The sequence below is a fragment of the Balaenoptera ricei genome, chromosome 9 (assembly GCF_028023285.1).
Source record: "Balaenoptera ricei isolate mBalRic1 chromosome 9, mBalRic1.hap2, whole genome shotgun sequence".
NCBI lineage: Eukaryota > Metazoa > Chordata > Mammalia > Artiodactyla > Balaenopteridae > Balaenoptera > Balaenoptera ricei.
The window spans coordinates 77,827,733-77,843,586 of record NC_082647.1 but is presented as its reverse complement, the minus strand read 5'-3'; the positions used below and the strand labels follow the sequence as shown (position 1 = coordinate 77,843,586).

Sequence of the window (15,854 nt, the reverse complement as noted above, 5' to 3'; positions counted from 1 at the left end):
AGTGATCTGTAAAAGTTCTCTGTAGTAATTATAATCCTTAAAATATGCTGTGAAAAGGGAGACCAAGTAGCCTACCTTTCTTTAGGAGACAGTCATTCTGCTCTGTCTTCTGAGAACTTTGCCCCATCTTTCCTAATGACAGAGAAATCATAGATTATTTAAATCTACCAACATGAAAACATAATATTATTGAATTTATATTGACAAAAAGAAGGGTGATCATGAAGAACTTAAGCTTTATATGCAATGTTTTCATTTTTGGAGCAGGGGTGGGCAAACTTTTTCCATAAAGGGCCAGAGAGTAAACATTTTAGGCTTTGCAGGTCATAAGGTTTCTGTTGCAACTGCTCAACTCTGCCTTTGGAGTCTGAAAGCAGCATAAACATGCATGCAGCAGAGTTACTGTAATGGACTGCAATTTTTGTTTTTGCATGTTATGGGATTGTCTCTTGATTTTCTACCCATGGGTCAAATGTGAGAGAGAAAACAAGTATGCATGAATATAAATGTGTAAAATCAAAGTGGTCTTGAGTCTTGAAGTACACACCAAAACAATGTGATGAATTTTGGTCTAAATGAAGTTTAATAAAGAAGTCTCAGACCGGAAATCAATATACACGGGCTCTTGTTCTACATCTACTCCCAACAAACTTAAATTTTGGGGGGCCCTCAGTGTTTTCCTGTGTAAAGTGTGTCAAAGCATTCTGAATCCCTCATCCCTAGCCTCCAGAGAACAGCCATCACAGTCACACAGTTATTTTTATAGATGCTGGAGCTCCTCTCACTAATATATTTCTTAATGCCTTAGTGAAGGGAGTAATCGCCGGACGTTCTCTAACATTACAGTGGAGGGAGCAGGGCAGTATGAGACTGCATATGATTAATCCACTCCAAAGTTCCCACCTCCCTAAAACTTTGAATTTCTTCCTTAACATTAGGCCTGGAAATTCTGACATCTCAACCTCAATGAATGTAGACAACCACTGAGTCCAAGTTTCATTCAATCAACCAAGCAAACTCTTACAGCCACTTCCAGTTGCTTGAACCAATGCATTAAATCCAGGCTTTCTGTGAATTCATATCAATAAACTTAGCCTAATCCAATGTTATAGTCCATCTATCTCAATCTAACAAGCAGAAAATCCATTCCCACATAAATTCACCAAGTTTCTGCCAGTATATAATAGCAAATTTTGCAATTCTTTTGAGCATAGCTATGTAAGCAGCTTTTGGCAGGAAAGCGCCCTTTGCAGGAAAGAGCTCTCTGCAGGAGGCCCCTTGGTCTTGCCACTAACCTTAAACCAGGCGCCCCCATGCTCTACTCATCTCCGGCCCTAGCACACCTTTCAAATCTTTTGATCACACAATACTTTGCCTAACTTGTTGGTCTTTCCATAGATCAAAGAAGTAGAAATGCAGAATAAGTAATTAACAGAGGACCAGGTCTCTTCCCTAGCTTCCCCTTCAGTAATCTCGTGAATAAACTGTGTGAACAAGACAGCATCTAAAGATCACAAGAAGTCGACAAGCCTGCACGCAAGGCTGCACGCGGTGGGGGAGGGCGATGGCTCTGACCCCCTACCTCAATGATTAACTGAGGTTACTTCCCTTTTTCTCTTTAATAGCTTTCATGGCTGAATAGAATCTTTGGAGATGGTTTTTGGGGGACACTGAGTCCACCATCTCCTCAGATTGTCAGCATTCTGATTAAAAGCAACTCTCCTTTCTACCAACATTTGCCTCTCTCTTGGGTATTGATTTTCAAGCAGCAAGCAGCCAGACCTGAGTTCAGGAACAGTTACACTCTCCTTGTACTCATCCCCTGTACTTGTTCTGACTTGAGTTGTAGAGGTCATCAGAGATAGTGCTGGTGGGTCTTGACAAGGCTAGGCATCCTTTTTTACTGCAACCAACTTAGGTGAGGTTATTACAGGACCTTGGAATAAGGGAAAGCCAGTTTCCTCAGTTACAGCAGGAAGTAAAGGAGGCTCAGAAAAACTCAGGGGTTCTACACTCTCTGCTCCATCTGAATTCATACAGGTACCCCACTCCAGGTCCCACTCCTTCCCAATCAATGTCTTAACTTTCAAGTAACAGATTGGCACTTTATAAATCCAGCTTTTATTGTAATTCTGCAACCAATTAAATTATGGCCTGATCTTCAGCAAAGTCAGCTTAGTGGCTACAGAAAGTAAAAGATTCTTTTAGGAGAGCTATAGAAACTCTCTGAATCTCCAACAGTGTCTAGTTGAGAGTTAAAAGGTCTGAATTTATCATTTTCTCTCAGTAAGCTCATCAGTTCAATCAAGGAGTTACCCTACCTTCTAGATTTCATAGTTTTCACTGCAACCAAAAAGATATGTATGACAGCCACTTGGTATCCAAGATGTTTGCTTCAGCAAACACTTCATCATAATCAACCACAAGAGATCATTTAATTAATCATGATACTAGTGCATGTCATGGACTATTAACAACTCATTTTTTATTGCCAAGGCATTAAGAAGTAATTCAAGGCCAAGAACATAATTGAACCAGCTCCAGAATTCCACCTTTTAGGATATGTTTCCTGGGACCATTTCTATTACTACAGGTCGGGATCTAGTTAGGAAAACAGACACCAAAGTAAATATTGCAAGAGGGAATTAACTATTATATAAGGAATTGGTTACACAGGTATTGGTGGGCTGAAAGGGCAAAAACACTGAAACACTGAGGTAACCCAGAGATAATAACTATAGCTACCACCCCTTAGGCTAGGGAAATACAAAGGAGAGTTTAGATTATCAGAGCCTAGAAGCTCAGAGGAGGGAGACCTGGCTGCTCCAGGAATCTCTAAGCAGACAAAGGAGCAAAATACCCAAAGAAGCTGGAGCCTGGAACGAAATGCCCATGTAGGTGCCTTATCAACGGGAATAGCAAGCCCACAGGATGATAATCCCTTCTCTCCTCCTCCTAACTTCCAATTTCTTTGAAAGGCCTGCTACTCAAGGAAGCTGGCAGGCAAAGGATTCTGGGAAATGTAGTTTGCAAAGCCCCAGCTACATCATCACAGAGCAGACTAGAATAGGTTAAACGTGGAGTGAAATGACAATAGCTAAGTAACTGGTATACTGCCATCTCCCAAGGGTAGACTCATATTAATGAATTCAGGAGACTGAAGCATTAAAAACCAAATGCCCACTTAGTATTATACAGTTTTTTTAATTGCCATATAACTAGAAATGCATGACACCAATAGGATCAGCACATTCTCTCTCTTTAGAGGCAGACTTCCATGAGGGTAAACAAAAGAAGTTTTGACCCTCAGTTCCAATTCAACCTTTACACTTAGAGCTTTAGATATGTGTAAATACTAATACCCTCCATGAATGACTCTGGTGTCAAAATCCTGATTCATCTTCTCATTTTTAATTAGTCCATCCAGAATACCGCCTGAGCCTTTGCCCGTTAAAATCAGGGAAATGAAATCTACTACTTCTTCAGTTCTTCAGGTTCCTTGTATTTAACAGAAAAAAAATTAATTTCTCAAATTATGTGGCATGACCAATCAGGATTCTTTGTGGTTAGAAATGACAGAAACCTAACTCAAACTGGCTTATACGCAAAAAGCAGAATTCATTAGTTCATGCAAATCTGTCTATATGTGTCTATCAGGTACACCAGTATTCAGTTATCCAGGTGAAGAATATAAAATGAAAAGCTCTTCCTCATTGTTCTGGCCTATTGTTGACTTTAGCTGCCTGCTCTTGATGCTTGACAGTCTGCCTGTGACCATATAAAAAGGACCTACCACCTCCCGTGCTCCAGTTACCTCCTCTTCCGCCTATGCTCAAGCAAAATATAGTTGTCCCTTGAACAACACAGGGTTGAGGGGCACTGCATTATCCAAGTATGACTTATATAACTCCATTATCCGCAGTTCCTACATATCCCCAGTTCCACATCCGAGGATTCAACCAACCTCAGATGGAATAGTACTGTAGCATTTACTATTGAAAAAAATCCACCTATAAGAGGACCTGCGAAGTTCAAACCCATATTGTTCAAGGGTCAACTGCATACAACCACTAGACCCTAAGGATAGTTTCAGCAGTTCTTTATTCAATGGTTCAAGTGAAAAGTGCCAATTGTAGAGGACAAGGGAGTGAAGGACACAGGATTTGTCACTGAGCCTCCAATGCAACTACCTCATTCCTCTGCACTACAGTCAGCCCTCCATATCTGAGGGTTCCACATGCACAGATTCAACCAGCCATGGATCGAAAATATTTGGGAAAACATATTCCAGAAAGTTCGAAAAAGCTAAACTTGAATTTGCTGCATACCAGAAACTTTTTATATAGCATTTACATTGTATTAGGTATTATAAGTGACCTAGAGATTATTTAAATTATATGGGAGGTTATGCATAGGTTACATGCAAATACAATGCCATTTTATATAAGGAACTTGAGCATCAGTGGATTTTTGGCATCCATGGGGGTCCTGGAGCCAATCCCCAGGGGGTACCAACGGGTGGCTGCACTTAGAGGGGGGAGGCCTCTTTGCTAGCTGGGGCCTCTGGATGAAGGAGGCCAAGCACAGGGCTCTTTCCGTGCTCTCTCCCTTCTCTCCAACAATACCTATGGTCCTCTTTTCACCCTACTGGTGTCGCCAATTCTCTCCATATTCTGAAAAGCTGCTTCCCCTGTCTTCTTACTTCCTACAAATCATGTTGAATACAGAAGTTTTCTCCACCAGTCTCTTGGCTCCGCTAGAGAAGGAGTGAACACAGGTCTCAGGTCTTTTGGCAGAAGGGGTAGAAAGAGGTGAAAACTCTAGCTCTGTCAGTAGAAGAGAAAGAACTGGGAGAGGATCTTCTAAAATCTAAAATCAAGGAATCATAATAATAATTGCTAACATTTATATTAATATTTACTATGGGCCAGGCACAGTTGGCTCACAGATACAAATATCAATTCACTTAATCCCCACAAAAATCTCATCAGAAATCCTGGGTCCTCTACCTATTAACCATGGGATAGGCAGGACACCCCTTACATCACTGAACCTCTGCTGAAAATGTAGATAATAGAAGTAGCTACCCCATGGCTCATGGGGTTGTTGTGAGGATGAAATAATAAAATACATAAAACTCTTGGCTGGCCCCTGCCTAGAACAGAGTAAGCACGGAACAAATCATTAACATAGTTTTAAAAAAAAAAACTTATGAAACACATCTTACATTGGCTAATTAATTTCCTTTATAAATTCCCACCTACCTGGCATGAATGAATCTTATAACTCCCCATAGATTCCCCACATTTCTCTTGGAGTTCTGCTTCTCCCAACCAGGGAGTGGCGGGAGGGTAGGAGGGAGAAGGGGTCTTCTTAGGGACACTGATTTTCTTTGCAATCCAGTCCAATTGTATCATGACTTCTCTCCAATCTTTACATTTTTTCCTAAGTTCTTCCCTTTTCCCCCAAAGACCTAAACTTTTGAAACTCAGAACTCAGGAAAAGATTCCTTTGTCTCTGCTATACACTGTTTCCCTCTGAAGGTAGGAGCATAAAATAGTGCCCCTGAGTGCTCAAAGTATGGTCCTCAGACCAGCAGCACTGGCATCTCCTGGGAGCTTGGTAGACACGTGCAGATCTAAAAAAACAAAAAACAAAAAAACAAATCTATGAAATAAAGCAATATGCATTTGGGACTCTGAAAAAAAAAATCTAACTGTAGTCAAATCTAACTGTAATCAATTAAAGTTAAATATTGAGATGAGGGGAGGTTGTTTTGCATTAATATCTGTGATGGTTAATTTTATGTATCACCTTGAAGAGTATTTTTGAATGTGATTCATATTTAAATTGGTGAACTCTGAGTAAAGCAGATTGCCCTCCATAATGTGGATGGGACTTATCCAATCAGTTGAAGACCTGAACAGAACAAAAACACTCGCCTCCCAAGGAAAAGGGAATCCTCCAGCAGACTGAGTTTGGACTTCATCTGCATCACTGGCTCTCCTGGGTCTTGGGTGTACCAGCCCACATTGCAGATTTTTGAACTTGCCAGCCTCCATAACCACGTGAGCCAAATTCTTATAATAAATCTCTGTACACACATAATCAGAATATATATGCATCCTATTGGTTCTGTTTCACTGGAGAACCCTGATTAATACAATGTCTAAGTTAGGAAGTAGATTCCTCCCGGTAAAAATGTTTCAGGGAACCACTCAGTAAAGACCACCATCTTAATGCCACTCCAATGCCTCCTCTTAAACGGCTGAGAGCACCCCAGTCTGCGCTAAATGTCTACACAGATCTCATTTCTTCAGAGACTTTCTACTTTGAAAGCAAAGAGAACTGGAGACAGATTGGTTAATTGATTGATGCCTGCTGATTCTTACAATTTAATTGTGTTAATATGTGTAAACTCCTGCCATTCTACCTTGTTTAATGTTGATTAAACATTAGACTTACAATGTTGGTCATTCAAAGTCAAAATATTCTTCAGATTCCTTCATTGTGATTCTCACTGCAACTTAGATTTTTCCAGCTGTGCTCTAATCCGTTTCTCAATTGTTACAGAATATGTTATAATGCTTTGCACATAATAGGCAAAAAACATTTACTGGTTCACTTACTTCAATCCCATATAAGAAAAGCTCTCCATCTGTCTTCAGTCATTTGATATGTATATATTTCCAGTATAAAAATCCTGAGATGACAAAAAACAAAACAAACTGATTCTTATTCTCCTTCAGTGACTTTCAAATTAGCTTATTTCAAGTTTTAAGGTCCAAAGGCACTCTTTGTTGGAGGAAAATTGACTTTAGGAAATATACTAATACCTCTAAAGTTAACACATAGAAAAGTTTGTCTCATTCATTCATTCACCGAATATGTGTTAAGCTCACAGGTTTGGGCAGCGCACCAGGCTAAATGCTAAAAAGATACCACTAAAGACTGACCCACAATCCCTTATCTACAATTTGGAAGTTCTCAAAACTGCAATTTTCTTCTGAAATTTTGTGCCAAAATTCATTTGGCTGCAAAACTAGATCTCAGTTAACACAAGGCTATTTATGGTCTTTACAGTTTCCACTCAACTTGAATGTTTAGGTATGTCATTGTCAAAATATTTATGTATTTGACTGCAAGGGAAAGATCCAGACCCACCAAGCCTATTTCATATTAATGATTTATGCACCATTTTACCTTTTCAAAAGGTGGGGGTGGGGGAATCTGATTCTGAAACATTTCTGACTCCAAGCATGTCAAATAGGGATGGCAAATCTGTTGTCAAGGAATTTATAGACCTGTGCACATTAGAATCACCTGACCAGCTGTTAAAGCGTGTCAGTGCTCAGTTGTCACTCAAGATCTTTTAAAACAGAAGCGCTGGGGTGGCATCAGTATTTTTTTAAACTCCCCAGGTGATTCTAATATATATCCAGGTTCGAGAACTACTGTAATTGATATATAGAATGACAGGATGCTGATTCGGTGACTTTGGGGGTGCCTGCCAGAGTTCAGAATCCCATCCTTTAAGGGGTATGCTGAAAAAGTGCAGTATGTTGAGAAGAGAGCGACCAGGAGAGTAGGGGGGTGGACATCAGGACCTAAGAAATCATGATATCAGAAAATAACTCAAGTAATTGCAGACATTAGATGGAGAAGAAAAGACTTACATAAAGTGTATGTAACATCAGCCTATAGGATCTGATTTTGTCTGCAGGGTTCCGGAAGATAAATCAAATTCTAATTCAATAAATATTTATCAAACACTCAGTGCTAAGATCTATGACAGAGACTTTCATATATGTCCTCATTTAATTTACTTTAATTCTCAGTTAATGCTATTCTTACCACAATATGAAGTAGGTATCAGCCCTCTTTTACAAGTGAGGAAACTGAAGCCCAACAGAAGTAGAGCATTTTGCCCAAGATCACAAAACAATTAGCGAGTGGAGTCAAGATTCAAAACTAGTTTTTCCAGACCCTACATTTACTGTTCTTTCCGTAACTCCCTCCAAGAGCAAAAGACACAAGAAGGCAGATTTGAGGGCTTTTAATAAGAAAAGATTTTCCTAATCATTACGACGTAACTGGGAATGGCATGGTCAGTCATGGGATATAGTGAGTTCTCCATTATTGGAGGTAATCAAATAGAAGTTTATTGACTATTTAGAAGAATATTGTAGAAGGGTTTTGATGTCAGATAACACATTGGATGACATATTTTGAGACTCTCCCAACTCTGAAACCCTTAAATCTATGACTTTAAAACACACAAGTAGAATGTTAAATAACAAAGCAAGCCAGCATACAACTAGGACCCAAACATATAAGTGACATAGGAGTTTCACAAACAGGCAAGGGTTCTGTGAACAGTGTGCCCAGAAACAACTTCCTGGAGGTGTCTTAAAGAATGGTTTGGGGGACTTCCCTGGTGATGCAGTGGTTAAGAATCCACCTTCCAATGCAGGGGATGTGGGTTCGATCCCTGGCTGGGGAACTAAGAGTTTGCATGCCACAGCTAAGGAGCCCAAGAGCCGCAACTAAGGAGCCTGCCTTCCGCAACTAAGACCCTGCGTAACCAAAAATAAAAAAATAAAAAATAAAAATTCATTTATTAAAAAAAAAAAAGAATGGCTTGGGTGTGGGCAGGGCATTTCATGAGGAGAGAACAGCATACACAGAGGCACGGAGGCAAGGAGATGTGTTTGGGAGGCTAGGATTATTTCAGCCCATCTTGAGTAGAAAGCTCATGTAGAGAGGTAAGATTGAGTACCAAGATTAGAAAAATAGAATTGGCTAGAGGGCTCTGAGGGTTTGTTTTTTTTTTCCTCCTAACAATGGACAGTCTCCAGAATGTTTTTTTCCAAAGGATCACATATGAATAATACATATTTTTTAAAAAGACAAGAAATAGGAGATGGCTACAATCATACAGGGCCCAAAACAGGTCAGTAGCAGGAAGATTAGAAAGCAACTGACAGAAAGAATCATCAGAACTTTTAAATGGATTTTAAATGGATGAAAAATGTACTTGTAAAAATGAAACTATGACTGTACTAAAAGAAAATTTAGGTAAACTCTTTTATAGTCCTGAGGTGGAGAAGGATTTTCTGAGCATGATTCCAAAGTAAGAAATAAAGGAAAATATTGACATTTTTGATTACATAAAACTTAACATTTCTGGTTGGGTAAAATACAGCATAAGTTAAAAGACAACTGGTAAACTTGGAAAAATATTAGCAATATGTATATAACATTACTAGGACTTAATATCCAAACAATATCCTTAATAAAAGTGTTTAAAAAACCACTTTGAAACAGATGAACAACCCGAAAGAGAGAATATACAAAGTACATGAATAGGCAATTCACAAAATAAGTGAAATATTCAAAACATCAAATAAGATCTAGGAGAAAGAGGCACTTCCATAAACCAATGGTAAAAGCAAAATTTTGTTAATTTAGCAATAGGAATAAAGTAATAAAATCTGTACATTTTTGGCCCAATAACTTTACTTCTAATAATTTAGCCTAAAGAAATCATCAGTTAAGTGTACATGTATAGAGATATTCATCATGGTGTTGTGTAAAGTAGTAAAAACTAGATATAAGCTAATGTTCTATAACAGGATATTGGTTAAATACATGAAGGTACATCCATTTATTTGGATGCCATGAAACCATTAAAAATTATTTTCTACACATAGATTTATGAACATGAAAAGACATACACAATTCACAAGGCAATTAACAAGTTAAGAAGACTACCAAAAAACATATATAGTATAATCCCATTTTTGAAAACATATTTGCAAGCACAAATGTATACTTTCTGGAAGAATGTACATTACAATACTGAGAAAAGGTATCTCTGGATGGTGAGATTACTGATAATCTTTTACTCTCTTCTCTATACCTGTTAAAATATATGAAATCTTATATCTCAATGAATTCTTTAATATTTATTTTACAAAAGCACAATAAGGCCCTTTTTACTTAGGAGATAGGGAAAGAATTAGCCTGACTTAACAACTGGATATGGGTGACAAGAGAGACAGCAGAATTAATAATGGTACTGAAGTTTTGCCCACAATTAATGTGAGAATAAAGTGGAACTGAAGAAAGGGTGACAGCAAGGGAATCACTTTGGAGTTGAGAAATTGAATTTCATGTTAATCTTTGTGTTCGAGATAACATGAAAGACAGGAGGAACTATCTGGCAAGCACTCTTTCTTCATTTCTCTGGCCAACAACAAAACAATGAATGTGGGAATCACACAGGTTTCAGCCTACTCTGTGTTGAAAGTAGGGTCCTATCCTCAGTGGATGGTTTTGAGGCAGGGCAAGGACTAGGGTGAGGCAAGTGAGATGTAAAATTTAAGGAGTGCCAAAAACCTCAGAGATCAAGATACATAATATTTTATGCAATATTTTAGAACATCAAAAGTATCAAAAAAATCCACGATGAATAAAATATCGAAAGTTTAAATAAAGATATGATCTTATTATTAATTTTTCATTCCTTTTGCCCCAGGCTCTGATATGCTCAACACAAAGCTACCACTGTTCCCATCCCTATTTAAACTTTTGATATTCTGTTTGGCATTGATTTTTTGCATTAATTTCAATTTTTTAAATACTGCATGAAGATGTTATGCATATTCATTACTGAAGGGTATTTTTAGTGCCCCTTAAATGTCGTGCCTGAGGCAGGTGCTTCATTTGCTTCACCCTAGTCCCAGCCCTGTTTCAGAGAAACGGAAATAATTTTACCTGTGTGTATTACTTTACTAGCGCTGTCAAAACAAAGTACCACAAACTGGCTGGCTGAAATGAAATTTATTGTATCACAGTTCTGCAGGCTGTAAGTCCAAGATCAAGGTGTGGGCAGGCTTGGTTCCTTCTGAGGGCTGTGCTACAGACTCTGTTCCATGTCTCTCTCCTAGCTTCCTGTGGTTTGCTGGAATCTTTGGTGCTCTTTGGTTTATAGATGCATGACCCCAATACCTGCTTTCAGGACTTCATGGTGTTCTCCCTGTGCTCATGTCTGTCTCCACATTTTCCCTTTTTTAAGGACACTGGTCATATAGGATTAGGGGCCCACCCTACTCCAATATGACCTCATCTTATTTTAATTAGTTACATCTGTAATCACCCTATACCCAAATAAAGTCACATTCTGAGGTACTGGGGATTTAGGACTTCAACATATGAATTTGGGGGTGGGGGAACACAATCCAACCTATAACACCGTGTTTAGTAAATTTTCTATTTGCTTTATTTAGTCTGGTATCCTTTAGAAGCCTCAACACAGTTAATCGCAGAATCTCTGCTCTGCACTCAGTAATGAGCAGGATCGATTTACAGCCTCTGGCTTCCTTTTGACTACAAAATGCTATGACTATTTGGACTATGAAATCTATGTCTGTTGAGAAGCAAATATCTCGTAGGCTGGAGGATATGTACGTGCCGCCTCAGTATTACCTACGCACCAGTCCATTATTTCTGACTCTTACAACTCAGGCTCTGGAACAGAAGGAAGCAAAGAAGAGTTGAAAAGCCAGTGAGCAGCATGAACCCCGGGAGCTATGGGAAATCCTAGGGGGTACCCCAATGCTATCTCCAGTCACACACTCATCCTCCACTCCCTATAGCTCATATCCAGTCTTTAAGAAAAAATGGAAGCATCGTGATTTGCATTTTTACTTTTGCCTTACGTCACTAAAGTAACAATGACCAGCCTTAATTGAGTGCTTTTACAGACGTGACTTGACGTAATCCTCACGAAAGCTCTAAAAAGTAATACAAATGTGGAAACTGAGGCTTAGAGTTCACACAGCTAGTAAGCAGCAGACCCAGGATTTATATCCAGATCTCTCTGACGTCAGAGCCCGGAAACAAGAAACTCTACTGCATGATGGATATAGATCTCCGACCCTATTCTAGAGCTCTGTCAAGAGAGTAAAGCCAGTGCGACCAGGGTCAGACACAGAAGATGACCCTCCAAACAACCCTCACTTCCACCCTTTTCTGCCGCTCACAGAGACTGTCCACGCGCTGACCGCCCAATTACACAGAGTATAAATTTGGAGCCCTTTCGTAGAGGCACTCCTGCTGAGTCAGTAACTTTCTAACAGATGCTTAACAAACACGATCTTAACAGGAAACTAGTATATGTTCCCTGGACAGTGTGATCATAGTTTCCATGAAGGTCAAGGCAGTGAAGCTCTGGCCATAAGCTCACTCAAACTCTATTTGAGTACCAAGGGGTTCACTCTGAGCCAACAATGGTGGAGTTGATCAACTGTGTTTTTATAAAACCTATAATCTATAAGACTTTCTTCTCTTCCCTCATCAAGATCTTTGCACAAATGGTTTTTCATAAAGAGAGTTAGCAAGGATGGTAGATAAATGAGCAGAATGGACAATGTTTCTCACCTAATATAATTTAACATTTTGTTTGTTTTTAATTTATTTATCTTATTTATTTTTGGCTGCGTTGGGTCTTCGTTGCTGCACGCGGGCTGTCTCTAGCTGTGTCAATGGGCTTCTCATTGAGGTGGCTTCTCATTGCAGAGCATGGGCTCTAGGCGCACAGGCTTCAGTAGTTGTGGCACGTGGGCTCAGCAGCTGTGGCTCACGGGCTCTAGAGCACAGGCTCAGTAGTTGTGGTGCACGGGCTTAGTTGCTCTGTGGCACGTGGGATCTTCCTGGACCAGGGCTCAAACCCGTGTTCCCTGCATTGGCAGGCGGATTCTTAACCACTGTGCCACCAGGGAAGCCCTAATTTAACGTTTTAGTGAAGCCACTTAATGATATGCAACAGATAGCACAACTTGGTCTCTGTAACCCATGATAATTAACTCAAGGGGTAAACAACTAGAATATTAAATAATGTTGGCCCAAGGGAAAAAGAGGAATGAGAGAAAGAAATGCAAAGCTTGAGACATCTCAAGCCATGCTGTGGTATCATTCATTTTTTGAGGGGATTTGCAGGAAGGAACAGCAACAAAATTAAGAAAGAATAGTAAGTGGGCTTATCTCCTTGTTATTTGTTTTTTATTGTCATCCTTTCATGACAACATAAAATTAGACATGGTAACCCTCATGGAATTTTGTTTTATGTATTAAAGGATATTCCATATTTACTCAACTACCTTTACCATGCTGATTTGTATTAAGCTTTGTCACCACTGACATCTTAACGTTGTCATTCTTCATAAATTGTTTGCAAATTCTCTAGAAAGCATTATTCTGGAATGTTCAGGATAGGAGAATGAAATATCCCCTCTTAAAGTAACCTTCTGTCCCGTTATCGTTGCCTCCTTGACGAGTTTTACAATACCTGCTCTCCCCTCCCATTATGCCACCATCTCTCAATCTAGTTTTAGTCAAAGCGTAAGAATACTGTGATGTAGATCTGAAATCATTTTACCACTGTCTGCAGTGATTCCCCAGTGCCTGACGTACTCTTTGATTCTAACCTTCAAGAGATGCACAATTTTTCTTTTAAATCTTTTAGTCAAAAATAATTTTAAAGTCATTTCGGAGCTTTGAAATAGAGCATAGAACCAAAAATTAAGCACGAAAATATGTCTTTGATGTAAAATTTTATTCCTGTAGAGAAGATATATATTCACTATTTACTGTGCTCATGTATGCTCACAACATTATTTCTGATGGGATATCTGAAACCAGACTCAAGAAATACCCTCTTTCGTGGAAGAGTAGCTCCATCCTTGTACTATATGCTCTAGGCTCTCCTTGTCACAAGGAGGGTCATAAAACTCAATCTACTCCTGTTTCCTGTAATATTCACCTCTTTACTCCCTTCCTTCTAGGATAAAAGAGCTGTGACTATCCCTTTCTAAGGTGAAATATACTCAATAATAGAGGGAAAATGTACCTAGCTTTAAAAAAAAAACTTGATAAAATAAAATGGAAACAAACAAAATAGAATAATTCATCAGAGCCCTAATTATGATTCAACTACCTATAAAATTACATTTACAAACTTATAAAATTATGTTTATAAACAATTTTTCCATTATTATTGGAAGGAATATATCTATAATTATGGGAGTAAAGTTTTGGACTTTCAGACCTCACTACTGCCCCATCAGCAGTAAGCAAAGTTATAAAAGGACCTATAAATCATTAACATTAACAATGGGTTCTTTAGAAAAAATTATATTCAGTCTTCCCATTTTGAAGGGAAAACACTACATTATCATTTAATGAGTAAGTAGCTTTTTTATTATAACATCTTGGTGAAATAATGGCAATATTCCCAAACAGAAAATGAACAAATGCCTCTAGTCTCCACTAACTGAACCAGCCCTTTCTTCCTAAGTATCAGGTCCTTTCAGAGTCTTCTGAATACACTATGAAAATAGACAAGAGTCTGGCAGATAGAATCTTTGGAACTATTATGCAGTTCAGTCTACTGTCATCATGGGAATAAATAATGAGATGTTCAATCCTGGTTCAAAGGCAAACATTCCTGCAAAGGTTCATACATAGGTTAAAAACCTGTCCACATTTCATTATATCCTCAAAGTTCAATACTACACTAATTACCATTCAAACCTCCCATAGTAAACACCATGATATAAGAAAATGGGTGAGAAAAAATCTTACACTGTGATTTTCATCTACAATTCTGAAATATTGTCCTGGGTGGGGAGCAAGGGAGTCTCAGCCAGTGACCTCATCTTCTTTCTGAGGTGTTCTGGCAGCTCATGGAACCTTAGCCATTAGCACTGGAAAAAGGCCCAAGACAGATCAGAATACTCCTGACATCATATAACCAAGCATGTTATATACTTAGATCTATATGTGGACTTCCCAAGATCTACTTAAAGAAAAAGAAAGAAAAAGGTATATATGAATATGTAGATACACATGTATTTAATGTAATATATACACATTATATCTGTGTTACATATATATATATATTACATTAAAGCAGTTCAGAAAGACAAAAGGGTGAGGAACACAGAACAAGGTGGGTTCAAAATATTCCCTATCTTCAGACTTCTGTTCCTTAAACGAGTTCTAGCATTTCCACTTGGAAAAAAATCTTTTTAAACTTAATCCAGATATAGAAGAGGAGATATATCTGCCACTCCAACCACCTTATGCCAACCCCTATCTTCTCCCCAAGGAAGGAGGAATTGCTAAACCAGATTGATAAGGCTCAAAGTACTCATTTGGCCACCCTTAAAAGTATAAGCATTCATCAAGCATTTAAACGCATAAGGCGCACACAGATGCTCTTTTGGCCTTCTTTCTTCTTGGGGTTGGGTGTGTAAATAAACCTGGAATTGCCACCAAGGAAAGGCAGGTCCTTCCAGGTCTCAGAGAACTGGTTATTGCTTCTCGCTACGGTAACTTGTGGCTTCCCAAAGGGTAGTGACATGTCAAGATATAGTTTGGGGTTGGGAACAACAGGTGGGAGGCCCTGCTTAGGCTTCCATGAATGCTTTTAAAATAAAGACTGATAAATTGGAATGTGTCCAGAGGTCCAAAGAGGTACAAACGTAACCCTCTGGGAAACACCGACCTAGGCTATTGTGGATCAGATAAATGACCGTGGGCCAGCTGTCCTCCACCTTGTTCTCTCCTCTTGTGAAAGATGAATTGTAATTCAAGGAAGCATCCATGGGATGAGGCAGGAGTTGGTTCTGCAGGCTAACCGGACCCGAGTCTCACATACACTCGGTCTTCGGAAGTGCATCTTATTCCCACCCACAAAGCTCCGCTGGAGGATGGCACCTCTCCGCGCTTCCTGGTACCATCCTCAGGCTGTAGCCCTTTTAAAAACTCTTTTCGCTTTCTGTGTTCCT

The 15,854-nt window shown here is 39.1% G+C and overlaps 1 long non-coding RNA gene across 5 annotated transcripts in view; it reads right to left on the bottom strand.

Moving 5' to 3' along the window:
• Positions 1 to 15,854, bottom strand: part of LOC132372050 (uncharacterized) — a 58,789-nt gene that overhangs the window by 5,777 nt on the left and 37,158 nt on the right. For all 5 annotated transcript variants that reach the window (XR_009505078.1, XR_009505077.1, XR_009505079.1 and 2 more), the window contains 3 exons: positions 6,630 to 6,703; positions 5,265 to 5,638; positions 76 to 132 (listed from right to left, as the gene is read on the bottom strand). This is a non-coding gene — a long non-coding RNA (uncharacterized LOC132372050). The remainder of the gene's footprint in view (positions 1 to 75; positions 133 to 5,264; positions 5,639 to 6,629; positions 6,704 to 15,854) is intronic.